This window comes from Rutidosis leptorrhynchoides, chromosome 2 (genome assembly GCF_046630445.1).
Source record: "Rutidosis leptorrhynchoides isolate AG116_Rl617_1_P2 chromosome 2, CSIRO_AGI_Rlap_v1, whole genome shotgun sequence".
Taxonomy (NCBI): domain Eukaryota; kingdom Viridiplantae; phylum Streptophyta; class Magnoliopsida; order Asterales; family Asteraceae; genus Rutidosis; species Rutidosis leptorrhynchoides.
This window is the reverse complement of record NC_092334.1, coordinates 395164276-395178239: the sequence shown is the minus strand read 5'-3', so window position 1 is coordinate 395178239 and position 13964 is coordinate 395164276.

Sequence of the window (13964 nt, the reverse complement as noted above, 5' to 3'; positions counted from 1 at the left end):
GAAGACAATTCTAGCTAGTACACAAGTCGTTCAGCAAAGGCAATAAAGACACGTAATTCATACGTCCAGAAACAAGTCATGCATTCTGGTTTTACTAGGACTACTTCCCATCCTTGGTCTTGTGCAACATAACCGTTATGGCCGTTGATAAGACAGCGTGTTGTAACGTCATCAAAGGGACGAGGGTTACGTAATGTCCAACAGTCCCGTAATAATCTAAAAACCTCATTTCTTACCCCAATTACCGACTCCGTCACTTGTGGAAACGTTTTGTTTAATAGTTGTAGCCCGATGTTCTTGTTCTCACTTTGGTGAGAAGCGAACATTACTAATCCGTAAGCATAACATGCTTCTTTATGTTGCATGTTAGCCGCTTTTTCTAAATCACGAAGTCCAATATTCGGATATATTGAGTCAAAATAATTTCTTAACCCGTTGCGTAAAATAGCATTTGGGTTCCCCGCAATATATGCGTCAAAGTAAACACATCGTAACTTATGGGTTTCCCAATGTGATATCCCCCATCTTTCAAACGAAAGTCTCTTATAAACCAAGACATTCTTGGAACGTTCTTCGAATGTCTTACAAACTGATCTCGCCTTAAATAGTTGTGCCGAAGAATTCTGGCCGACTCTAGACAAGATTTCATCAATCATGTCTCCGGGTAGGTCTCTTAAAATATTGGGTTGTCTATCCATTTTGTGTTTTTAAACTGTAAAATAGACAAGAGTTAGATTCATAAAAAAAAATACTTATTAATACAAGCAATTTTTACATATATCATAAAGCATAAGAACACTATATTCCATATATTACACCACACGAATACAACTATCTTATTCTGACTCGCTCGTTTCTTCTTCTTCGGTTTTGGTTCGTTTTGCCAAGTTTCTAGGGATATATGATGTTCCCCTAATACGAGCCGTCGTTGTCCACATTGGTTTAGAAAAACCTGGTGGTTTAGAGGTTCCCGGGTCATTGTTACAACTTAAGGACTTCGGGGGTTGACGATACATATAAAGTTCATCGGGGTTGGAATTAGATTTCTCTATTTTTATGCCCTTTCCCTTATTATTTTCTTTTGCCTTTTTAAATTCAGTTGGGGTAATTTCTATAACATCATCGGAATTCTCGTCGGAATCCGATTCATCGGAGAATTGGTAATCCTCCCAATATTTTGCTTCCTTGGCGGAAACACCATTGACCATAATTAACTTTGGTCGGTTGGTTGAGGATTTTCTTTTACTTAACCGTTTTATTATTTCCCCCACCGGTTCTATTTCTTCATCCGGTTCCGATTCTTCTTCCGGTTCCGATTCTTCTTCCGGTTCCGACTCTTCTTCCGGTTCCTCTTCGGGAACTTGTGAATCAGTCCACAAATCATTCCAATTTACATTTGACTCTTCATTATTATTAGGTGAGTCAATGGGACTTGTTCTAGAGGTAGACATCTATCACATAATATCAAACACGTTAAGAGATTAATATATCACATAATATTCATATGTTAAAAATATATAGTTTCCAACAAAAATGTTAAGCAATCATTTTTAAAGAAAACACGGTCGAAGTCCAGACTCACTAATGCATCCTAACAAACTCGATAAGACACACTAATGCAAATTTTCTGGTTCTCTAAGACCAACGCTCTGATACCAACTGAAATGTCCCGTTCTTATTTATTAAAAACGTTCCATATTAATTGATTTCGTTGCGAGGTTTTGACCTCTATATGAGACGTTTTTCAAAGACTGCATTCATTTTTAAACAAACCATAACCTTTATTTCATCAATAAAGGTTTAAAAAGCTTTACGTAGATTATCAAATAATGATAATCTAAAATATCCTGTTTACACACGACCATTACATAATGGTTTACAATACAAATATGTTACAACAAAATAAGTTTCTTGAATGCAGTTTTTACACAATATCATACAAGCATGGACTCCAAATCTTGTCCTTATTTAAGTATGCGACAGCGGAAGCTCTTAATAATCACCTGAGAATAAACATGCTTAAAACGTCAACAAAAATGTTGGTGAGTTATAGGTTTAACCTATATATATATCAAATCGTAACAATAGACCACAAGATTTCATATTTCAATACACATCCCATACATAGAGATAAAAATCATTCATATGGTGAACACCTGGTAACCGACAATAACAAGATGCATATATAAGAATATCCCCATCATTCCGGGACACCCTTCGGATATGATATAAATTTCGAAGTACTAAAGCATCCGGTACTTTGGATGGGGTTTGTTAGGCCCAATAGATCTATCTTTAGGATTCGCGTCAATTAGGGTGTCTGTTCCCTAATTCTTAGATTACCAGACTTAATAAAAAGGGGCATATTCGATTTCGATAATTCAACCATAGAATGTAGTTTCACGTACTTGTGTCTATTTTGTAAATCATTTATAAAACCTGCATGTATTCTCATCCCAAAAATATTAGATTTTAAAAGTGGGACTATAACTCACTTTCACAGATTTTTACTTCGTCGGGAAGTAAGACTTGGCCACTGGTTGATTCACGAACCTATAACAATATATACATATATATCAAAGTATGTTCAAAATATATTTACAACACTTTTAATATATTTTGATGTTTTAAGTTTATTAAGTCAGCTGTCCTCGTTAGTAACCTACAACTAGTTGTCCACAGTTAGATGTACAGAAATAAATCGATAAATATTATCTTGAATCAATCCACGACCCAGTGTATACGTATCTCAGTATTGATCACAACTCAAACTATATATATTTTGGAATCAACCTCAACCCTGTATAGCTAACTCCAACATTCACATATAGAGTGTCTATGGTTGTTCCGAAATATATATAGATGTGTCGACATGATAGGTCGAAACATTGTATACGTGTCTATGGTATCTCAAGATTACATAATATACAATACAAGTTGATTAAGTTATGGTTGGAATAGATTTGTTACCAATTTTCACGTAGCTAAAATGAGAAAAATTATCCAATCTTATTTTACCCATAACTTCTTCATTTTAAATCCGTTTTGAGTGAATCAAATTGCTAAGTTTTCATATTGAACTCTATTTTATGAATCTAAACAGAAAAATTATAGGTTTATAGTCGGAAAAATAAGTTACAAGTCATTTTTGTAAAGGTAGTCATTTCAGTCGAAAGAACGACGTCTAGATGACCATTTTAGAAAACATACTTCCACTTTGAGTTTAACCATAATTTTTGGATATAGTTTCATGTTCATAATAAAAATCATTTTCTCAGAATAACAACTTTTAAATCAAAGTTTATCATAGTTTTTAATTAACTAACCCAAAACAGCCCGCGGTGTTACTACGACGGCGTAAATCCGGTTTTACGGTGTTTTTCGTGTTTCCAGGTTTTAAATCATTAAGTTAGCATATCATATAGATATAGAACATGTGTTTAGTTGATTTTAAAAGTCAAGTTAGAAGGATTAACTTTTGTTTGCGAACAAGTTTAGAATTAACTAAACTATGTTCTAGTGATTACAAGTTTAAACCTTCGAATAAGATAGCTTTATATGTATGAATCGAATGATGTTATGAACATCATTACTACCTTAAGTTCCTTGGATGAACCTACTGGAAAAGAGAAAAATGGATCTAGCTTCAATGGATCCTTGGATGGCTCAAAGTTCTTGAAGCAAAATCATGACACGAAAACAAGTTCAAGTAAGATCATCACTTGAAATAAGATTGTTATAGTTATAGAAATTGAACCAAAGTTTGAATATGATTATTACCTTGTATTAGAATGATAACCTACTGTAAGAAACAAAGATTTCTTGAGGTTGGATGATCACCTTACAAGATTGGAAGTGAGCTAGCAAACTTGAAAGTATTCTTGATTTTATGAAACTAGAACTTTTGGAATTTATGAAGAACACTTAGAACTTGAAGATAGAACTTGAGAGAGTTCAATTAGATGAAGAAAATTGAAGAATGAAAGTGTTTGTAGGTGTTTTTGGTCGTTGGTGTATGGATTAGATATAAAGGATATGTAATTTTGTTTTCATGTAAATAAGTCATGAATGATTACTCATATTTTTGTAATTTTATGAGATATTTCATGCTAGTTGCCAAATGATGGTTCCCACATGTGTTAGGTGACTCACATGGGCTGCTAAGAGCTGATCATTGGAGTGTATATACCAATAGTACATACATCTAAAAGCTGTGTATTGTACGAGTACGAATACGGGTGCATACGAGTAGAATTGTTGATGAAACTGAATGAGAATGTAATTGTAAGCATTTTTGTTAAGTAGAAGTATTTTGATAAGTGTATTGAAGTCTTTCAAAAGTGTATAAATACATATTAAAACACTACATGTATATACATTTTAACTGAGTTGTTAAGTCATCGTTAGTCGTTACATGTAAGTGTTGTTTTGAAACCTTTAGGTTAACGATCTTGTTAAATGTTGTTAACCCAATGTTTATAATATCAAAAGAGATTTTAAATTATTATATTATCATGATATTATGATGTACGAATATCTCTTAATATGATATATATACATTAAATGTCGTTACAACGATAAACGTTACATATATGTCTCGTTTCAAAATCATTAAGTTAGTAGTCTTGTTTTTACATATGTAGTTCATTGTTAATATAATTAATGATATGTTTACTTATCATAATATCATGTTAACTATATATATAACCATATATATGTCATCATATAGTTTTTTTACAAGTTTTAACGTTCGTGAATCACCGGTCAACTTGGGTGGTCAATTGTCTATATGAAACCTATTTCAATTAATCAAGTCTTAACAAGTTTGATTGCTTAACATGTTGGAAACATTTAATCATGTAAATATCAATCTCAATTAATATATATAAACATGGAAAAGTTCGGGTCACTACACCATCCGTAGACATGAATGGGGGTTGTTAGGCCCAATAGATCTATCTTTAGGATTCGAGTCAATTAGGGGCCATTTCCCTAATTCTTAGGTTACCAGACTTAAGGGCGATATTCTATTTCAATAATCCAACCATATAATGTAGTTTCGATTACTTGTGTCTATTTCGTCAAACATTTATAAAAGTAGCGCATGTATTCTTAGTCCCAAAAATATATATTGCAAAAGCATTTAAAAAGGGAGTAATGAAAATCACAATACTGTATTTCGTAGTAAAAATACATATGACGGCATTGAACATGTGCAAAGTTGGCCTCGGATTCACGAACCTATATTAAGTATATATTTATATGTTGGTCAATATCTGTCTAACAATTTAGGTCAAGTCGTAGTATATCACAATCCTAATGCTCGAGACTAATATGCAAAAGTCAACAAAAGTCAACTTGACCCAAAATAACTTCCAAAATCTATACATGATAATTATATAACTTATATATAGTCGTTTTATATATTTAAATATATTTAACAGATTTTATTAGAGTAAATAATATAAATCATTTATTAATAAATAAAAATTTATATTAAAATTTATATATAATAAAAATATACTTTTATATATCTTAAGTAATAAATATCATAAAAATATAGTGGTATGTATTATTACTGTAATTATATTATATGCGGTAAATTATCTTTGTATCACGTATTTATTTGATAAAATAATATTGATAATAATAATAATAATAATAATAATAATAATAATAATAATAATAATAATAATAATAATAATAATAATAATAATAATAATAAGTAAAAGTTGTATTATTTTGTAATAATAATAGTTATTATTATTCTACTAATAATAATAACAATGTTTATATTTACTAATGATGATATTAATTATTATAAAATGATAATTCTAATCATGATAATTTTAATAATAACGATACCTTTTAATTTTAACAGTAATAATAATATTTTATAAAAATAATAATTCTATTCAAAATGATAATTTTTAATAATAATACTAAAATGATAATAATAATGATATTTTATAATAATAATGATATTTCTATTAAAAATGATAATTTTAGTAAAAATGATAGTTTTAATATTAATAATACTTTTAATAATAACAACAATGATAAAAATAATGAAAACGATATTTTTATCTAAATCAATATCTTACAATATTTTAATTTCATCATGATGCTTATACTCATTATTTTCCAATCGATTTGTCTAATAGCTTTTAGTCCTCTTTTATATCGCATTCATGATAATAATGACAATCATAATAATTAGATGATACTAATATTAGTTTTAATGATAATGATACTAATAAGTATTATAATAATTTTAATGATAATACTAATAATTATAAGAATAATAATAATAATGATAATATTAATAATAACCTTAATGATAATAATGATAGTAATAATAATAACAAGAACAATTTTTAATAATAATACTTATATTATTAATAATAATAATAATAATAATAATAATAATAATAATAATAATAATAATAATAATTATTATTATTATTATTATTATTATTATTATTATTATTATTATTATTATTATTATTATTATTATTATTATTATTATTATTATTATTATTATTAGATAATAATAATAACGACGATAATAACGACGATAGTAACGACGATAGTAACGACGATAGTAATAATAATCGTTTTAACAATAATAATACTAAAATTAATAATAACTCAGTTGATCATATCTTTTAAACCGTTCATCGAAATCATACGCTTTCAAAATGAAAAGTTATTAATTTTTCACCAGCTTTCCAACGACATGCATATCATATATCTTATCTCAGTAACATACGTATGAAATTCATGATCTATCATAGACTATTTAACGACGAAATTAAAAATACAAGCATGCACAATCATATATACTCGAGCACTAGTCAGGGATACACTATTAATATATAAAAGTTAAGATATGAGTGCTCACGTATCAATATTGTGATTCAATATTGCAGGAAAGTACGTAGACGCAACGGAGATGACAAACACTTGTTTGACCTCACGAGTTATACCCCCGAATCATACCCATAACCTCCATAGCTATAACCCATAATTTTCTTAGCTTTATCCCACTCGCAAAAACCCGTTTTGTACTATTTCGCTCGTAACCTCGTCGTAGTATTTTATGTAAATACTTAATAATATTAATAATAATAATACAATTAATAATAATCATATTAATCTTAATAATAATAATAATAATAATAATAATAATAATAATAATAATAATACTATTAATATTAATATATATAAGGAGAGTAGAGAGAATGATTGATGAAATATGAAATGAATTCGGCACCAGACTTCGCGTTTTATAGAACCTGACTTGTCCAGCCACCCCATACGATCTCATGGGACTCAAGGCATACAGCTATGCAATCGCATGGCCTCCTGTATCCAGCCTGGTTCCTTTGTTTTACTCTGCCGACATCCAATTTATATTATTATATATATAATATATTTTAATTTATATAATTAATTATATATTATATTATATTTATGTGCATAGCTAACTTATGATTTTATTTCCACTAATTTATACATTGACGCTCGACTTATGTCCCGGTTCCAGTTCCTCAAAAGTGTTTTCGTATGCTAAGAAAACTGGCACTCTACGTTACGCGACAAGTACCTTTATAAATAACTAGATTTAAAACATCGATAAACTGTATCCTTTAAAATATAACTTGTACATTTGAGTGTCATGGTCATTTGCTTCTATAAATTGACGTCTCGTTATATATACATATGATAATATAATTTTTAAATCAAAACATTTTGTATCTAATTAATATTATATTAAATCACTTTGTAAAGTATATATATATATTTATACTTATATTTTAAAAAATATAAATTCGTACATATCGTATGTAATTGAAATATCTATTTAATAATATAATATTTTGTTTTTCAAAACTATTTATATTTCAAAGTTCGTTTTAAATTTGTTTAGAAAATAATATAACACGTATCGTTTACATTTTAAAACTTAATTAGATATAATTCAGTTATGCGCCAACGTTTATTTTTAACACCTTTCAAGTTTTAAAACACGTTTTTGTTTCTCGTTATTTCGATCTATATTTTATTGAATCACGGATCATTGTTATGGATAATTTGTCAAAAGGTTTCTAGAAAGGTTCTGAAATTCAGGATAACATTAAAACCTTTATCTTTATTATAATGGCTCAGTAAATGAATTTTCAAAAGTGGTTCTAGAGATTTATAAAGTTATATTCGTTTTTAAAGAAGACGTGACACTCTATTAGTTATTTATAATTCTTAAGATTTATAACAATAAAAGGGTAATGATAATAACTTTAATAATATACATCTTGACATATTGTAAAATGTGATAACCTTTCGAATATATCGTAATACATTTTATATCTTTGAAACTATATATATATATATATATATATATATATATATATATATATATATATATATATATATATATATATATATATATATATATATATATATATGTGTGTGTGTGTGTGTGTGTGTGTGTATGTGTGTGTGTGTGTATGTGTGTGTGTATGTGTGTGTGTAAATTTTATAATATAAAGCTTAAATTAAGTTTTATATACATATTCAAATTACATTATAAAACGTTGTAGTAACAAGGTTCTTTTTAGACTGAAAACGTTCTCGTACATTTGAAATTAAATCAAATAACTATTATAACGTTTATTCTTCTAAAACTAATTATATTCAAATCGCATAATCTATTACTAGTACTTATGTTTATTTTAAATCCTTATAAGTTTCTATTAACTTGGTTAATAAATCAAGTGTTACTATATCTATTAATTGTATTCGAAACCACTTATATATAAGCTCAATATACTTTGTATATATATATATATATATATATATATATATATATATATATATATATATTTATGTCTTAGCAGAGTAGTATATAAAATAGCTTATTTTTTTACAGGAAATACTATTAAATATGATACAATTTTGCACAAGATATTTATTTATTTATAGAATGGATATACTTAAACCTTGCTACAACACTTATAGGCAGTGTACCTAATCGTACAGTAGTGTAGTTTTTAGTAAGTCCGGTTCGTTCCACAGGGAATCTTTTTAAACAAAGCTTAACGATATATTAGTTTACTTTTATAAAAATATAAATATATATATAAGTAATATTATTATTATAAAGGGGGGTTTTTACCGTTTAATGACCGGTTTGTCGATTTTAAAACTTTAGTCGCAGTTAAAACCAAATGTAAAATATTAAAAATAAATACAAGACTTAAATTAAAGCATAAAGTAAATAACGATAATGAAATTGCGAATAATAAAAGTGCGATAAAATAAACTTGCGATAATTAAAAAGTACGATAATTAAAAGTGCAATTAAATACAATAACAATAAAAATGCGATAATTAGAAGTGCAATTAAATATAAAATAAAGGAAATTAAATATGAAATAAAAGAATTATGCTTATTTAAACTTCCGTAATCATGATGTTTGACGTGTTGATTTTAGTTTTATGCCCATGGGTTAATTGTCCTTTATCCTGGATTATTTAATAAGTCCGTCTGGTTTTTGTCCATAACAGTCCATCAGTCATAAATATAAAGTGCGAGTGTCCTCGTCAAATTAACCTTATACCCGAAGTTAAATATTCCAACTAATTGGGGACTTAAACTGTAACAAGATTTTAATACTTTGTTTAATAATTACACCAGGATGTCGACTGAGTGTAACCCAAGGTTTTAATATTTTGTTATCAATTATACCAAGTGTCCTTGTACATAATTTCACCCCTGTTTTAATTATTCTAGTGACTATTAATCCATTCCCGTGTCCGGTTAAATGAACGATTATTCGTACATATAAATACCCCGCCCATCGTGTCCGATCGAGTGTATATGGTAATTTATAGGGACGCCCAATTGTAAATCTTTATATTAATATTAACAAACTATCATTTAGTTAAACAAATATAAAGCCCATTAATAGCTCATAGTCTAATTTCCACAAGTGTCGTTCTTTTGTCCAAACCCCAATTATGGTACAAAGCCCAATTACCCAATTTTAGTAATTAGCCCAACATCATGATTACTTCGGATTAAATAAGCATAATAATAACTTAGCTACGAGACATTAATGTAAAAAGGTTGAACATAACTTACAATGATTAAAAATAGCGTAGCGTTACACGGACAGAATTTCGACTTACACCCTTACAATATTCGCTAACATACCCTTATTATTAGAATTATAATTAAAATTAAAATATAAATTATAAATATATATATATATTTTACGTATGAATGAGGAGAAGAAAAAGATGATGATTACGATCAGAATGCGCGAGCTTTATAGGGATTTTCTGAAATTGGGGCTCCGCGACTCGCGGCCTTTTTGGCCTTCAAACTCCGCGAGTCGCGGAGATTGAAATTACAGCTCAGATCAGTTTGGAGTCTTTCTTGCCGACGGTTTTTATTATTTATTATAATATATAAATAATTATAAGAATTATTTAAATATTATATTATATTTATGTGCATAGTTGACTTGTAATTTTTAGTCCGTTGCGTCGAGCGTTGAGAGTTGACTCATGTCCCGGTTCCGGATTTTCGAACGTCCTTGCGTACAATTTAATATCTTGTACTTTGCGTTTTGAATCTTGTACTCTTGTAATTTCGAGACGTTTCTTATCAATAATTGGAACCTCTTTGATTGTCTTTTGTACTTTTGAGCTTTTTGGTCGTTTGCGTCTTCAATTCGTCGAATCTGTCTTTTGTCTTCACCTTTTATTATTTAAACGAATATCACTTGTAAATAGAACAATTTCAACTAAAAGCTTGTCTTTCTTGAGGAATAATGCTATGAAATATATGTTCGTTTTTAGCATTATCAAATATTCCCACACTTAAGCGTTGCTTGTCCTCAAGCAATATTGTCTTGAAATACTAGAATCACTTCTTTATTCTTCACACTTTGTACATCAGTGATTTCTATACGGTGATATAAACAATGGTAGTAACGATATGGTTTATAGTCCCACATGACTATAAAAATTTAGATCCATTAAGGAAATTGGATCTTTATGAAAACATTTGATCTTTTGAAAATTAAATCTAGTTTTTACCCTAGATAAGTTTTCCGGAATAACCCTTTATCGGTGTTTGCAAAATATTTTTGTGGGTTTGGTGGGTTTCAGATTTGAAAATTTTAGCTCAAAACTTATGGTTTTGTGTTACCCACTTGCTAACCTTGTATTTGGAAAGCAACACGTCCAGTTTACTTGTCCCGTATATTACCTTTTGGTAAACTACCGTCAGGTTGTAAAGGAAAGCGTTGAACAAGCAACTGTTAAGGCAATGTCCCCTGACATGCTTTTAATTATGGTCTATAACGTGTCGGACGCAATTACTATCCTTGGTAGGAGCAATAGTAAAGCTCACCCTTATAATTTTTCGGTATGGCACAAGGTCCTGTCTTTGACCACTATGCAACCACCGTTTTTACGGTTGACACCCGTTTTAGTTCAGGTGACCTAATGAATTCCAGGTGAATTCCTAGGATTTTACGTTCAATGGTAATGAACGCATTGAAAATAGGGTTTTCAGAAAACAAATCGGTTTGTAATTTTTGATCAAAATATTTTCTCGTTCAAGCTCGAGTTTAGATATCATTGAATTCCATGAGTTTGTAATTCTCAATCTTTAAGGTCAATCTCTAGGATTGAGTAATATCAGTCTTTAAAAGCTGATTTTTAATCTTTAAGGAGATTATCCTTCCTGGGGATCTGATTCATTAGTCTTATCCAGCTAATTTGCATGGTGCCCCCCCCCCCCCATTGTACGAGATAAATCCTTCTCATGGTTAGGATAAATCTAACCACTTGGCAACCCTATTTAATGCTGAGGTCCGTGGATTTCCTGCTGATTTTAGTGATGACTTTCCTAGATTTTTCGTCAACCTACAGCTGGTCTGGACGACAACTTCATGACCTAAATCAAGAAGCGCGTTTCTTTTTCGGAAGACTTTACTTCCTTTAATGATGGAATTGATTCATCGTGTAGATCCATCTCTTCTTTTCTTTCATCGGGTAAAACAGTTTAGTTTAGTCCAAAGCAAAAGTATTTTCAGTTATTTGTTACAGATATATGTGACATATGTTTAAGATAACTTGGTAAATTTTCCCACACTTGGCTTTTATTTTTCTTTTTATCGTCCTCTATTCCATTTTAAATGAATTTTAACATTTTAGTTTGTTTCTCAATTTATGTCCTTTCCGAGGTAACAATAATTTCGGTGTCAAAACCTAGTTTTATCGTTCATAAATATGTATAAACATGATTTTGAGTTCATTTAATTGAAAATTTTGAAAAATTTTACTAGAATTGGGTAGTCAGTATATAAGACTAGGGCTGTTCTTTATTATCAGAGAGCACTAGATTCTAATACAACTACTGCTTTACTAGTATTTTTAATGGTAACCAAGTGTATAAAGTAAAAAATTTTAAAATCCGAAAGAATTTAACCCCTTCCCACACTTAAGATCTTGCAATGCCCTCATTTGCAAGAAATCAGTAATAATTTAAATTATTGAGGGTGATTTGTGTGAAAATGATTAAATTTTTACCAAAGTTTCCAAATATATTGGTGTTTGTTTGCTGAATGATAAATGGTGCACATCATTTGTTCATTCCGTCTTGTTGTTATTTCACATATATTTTGCATCTTGTCGTCAAAATTAGTTGCTTTTGCTGAACTTAATGTCAGTCTTTGAAAATGCGTTGTTTTACCCTGTTGTGTACGTAAGATAAACTGCAAACATATATACATATTTTTGAAGTTTGGTATATTACCCCACATTCAAAAATTATTAAAATCTAAGAATAAAAGTTAGACAATTATAAAAATGATTACAATATTAACAAAAGTATTAAACGTATCAATCATTACAAATTACAAAATAAAAAAAATAATAAGTAGACTAGGGATGATATTGATACCAATAGGGGTTCCAGGCATAACCATAGGTGCTATAGAATGCTTCGGCAGGGTTATACGTAGGATACGGTGGTTGCATCTCTATAGACCAGGGAGGGAAGATGGGTTTCGGTGTAGGAATATAGTTTCTACCTATATGTTGGCAATGAGCTATGATTTGGTTCTGATGAACTTGCCAATCTTCAAATGCTCTCTGTCTAGCATTTTCGTACTCCTGAGAAGCTATAAACCTTTGCATTTCTTGCATCTCATTCCCCCCTCCTACATTACCTTGCTGTTGGTTTCTTTCAACCTGTGGATGTCTACCATGGTATGGTACTGCGGCGTTATTTCGCCTTTTCAAAACTTTCGCACCATGGTATACATTTAAACCTATAGTATCGCGGGGTTCTGGTTCTTCTACTAATAATCCCCCCCGACTTATATCCACACCGAGATATTCACCAATCAAAGTAATAAAAATACCACCTCCTATTATGCTATGCGGTCTCATCCCCCGAACCATAGCTGATAAATAATAACCCACACAATACGGTATACTTACTGCGCTTTGTGGGTCTCGAATACACATATGGTAAAACAAATCCTGTTCATTTACCTTTTCCTTGTTCTTACCTCTTTGTGTAATCGAATTAGCTAAAAACCTATGAATCACTCTTAATTCGGCTCTATCTATATCCAAAGAAGAGTAATTTCTGAAATGTCCCGTTCTTATTGATTAAAAACGTTCCATATTAATTGATTTCGTTGCGAGGTTTTGACCTCTATATGAGACGTTTTTCAAAGACTGCATTCATTTTTAAAACAAACCATAACCTTTATTTCATAAATAAAGGTTTAAAAAGCTTTACGTAGATTATCAAATAATGATAATCTAAAATATCCTATTTACACACGACCATTACATAATGGTTTACAATACAAATATGTTACATCGAAATCAGTTTCTTGAATGCAGTTTTTACACAATATCATACAAACATG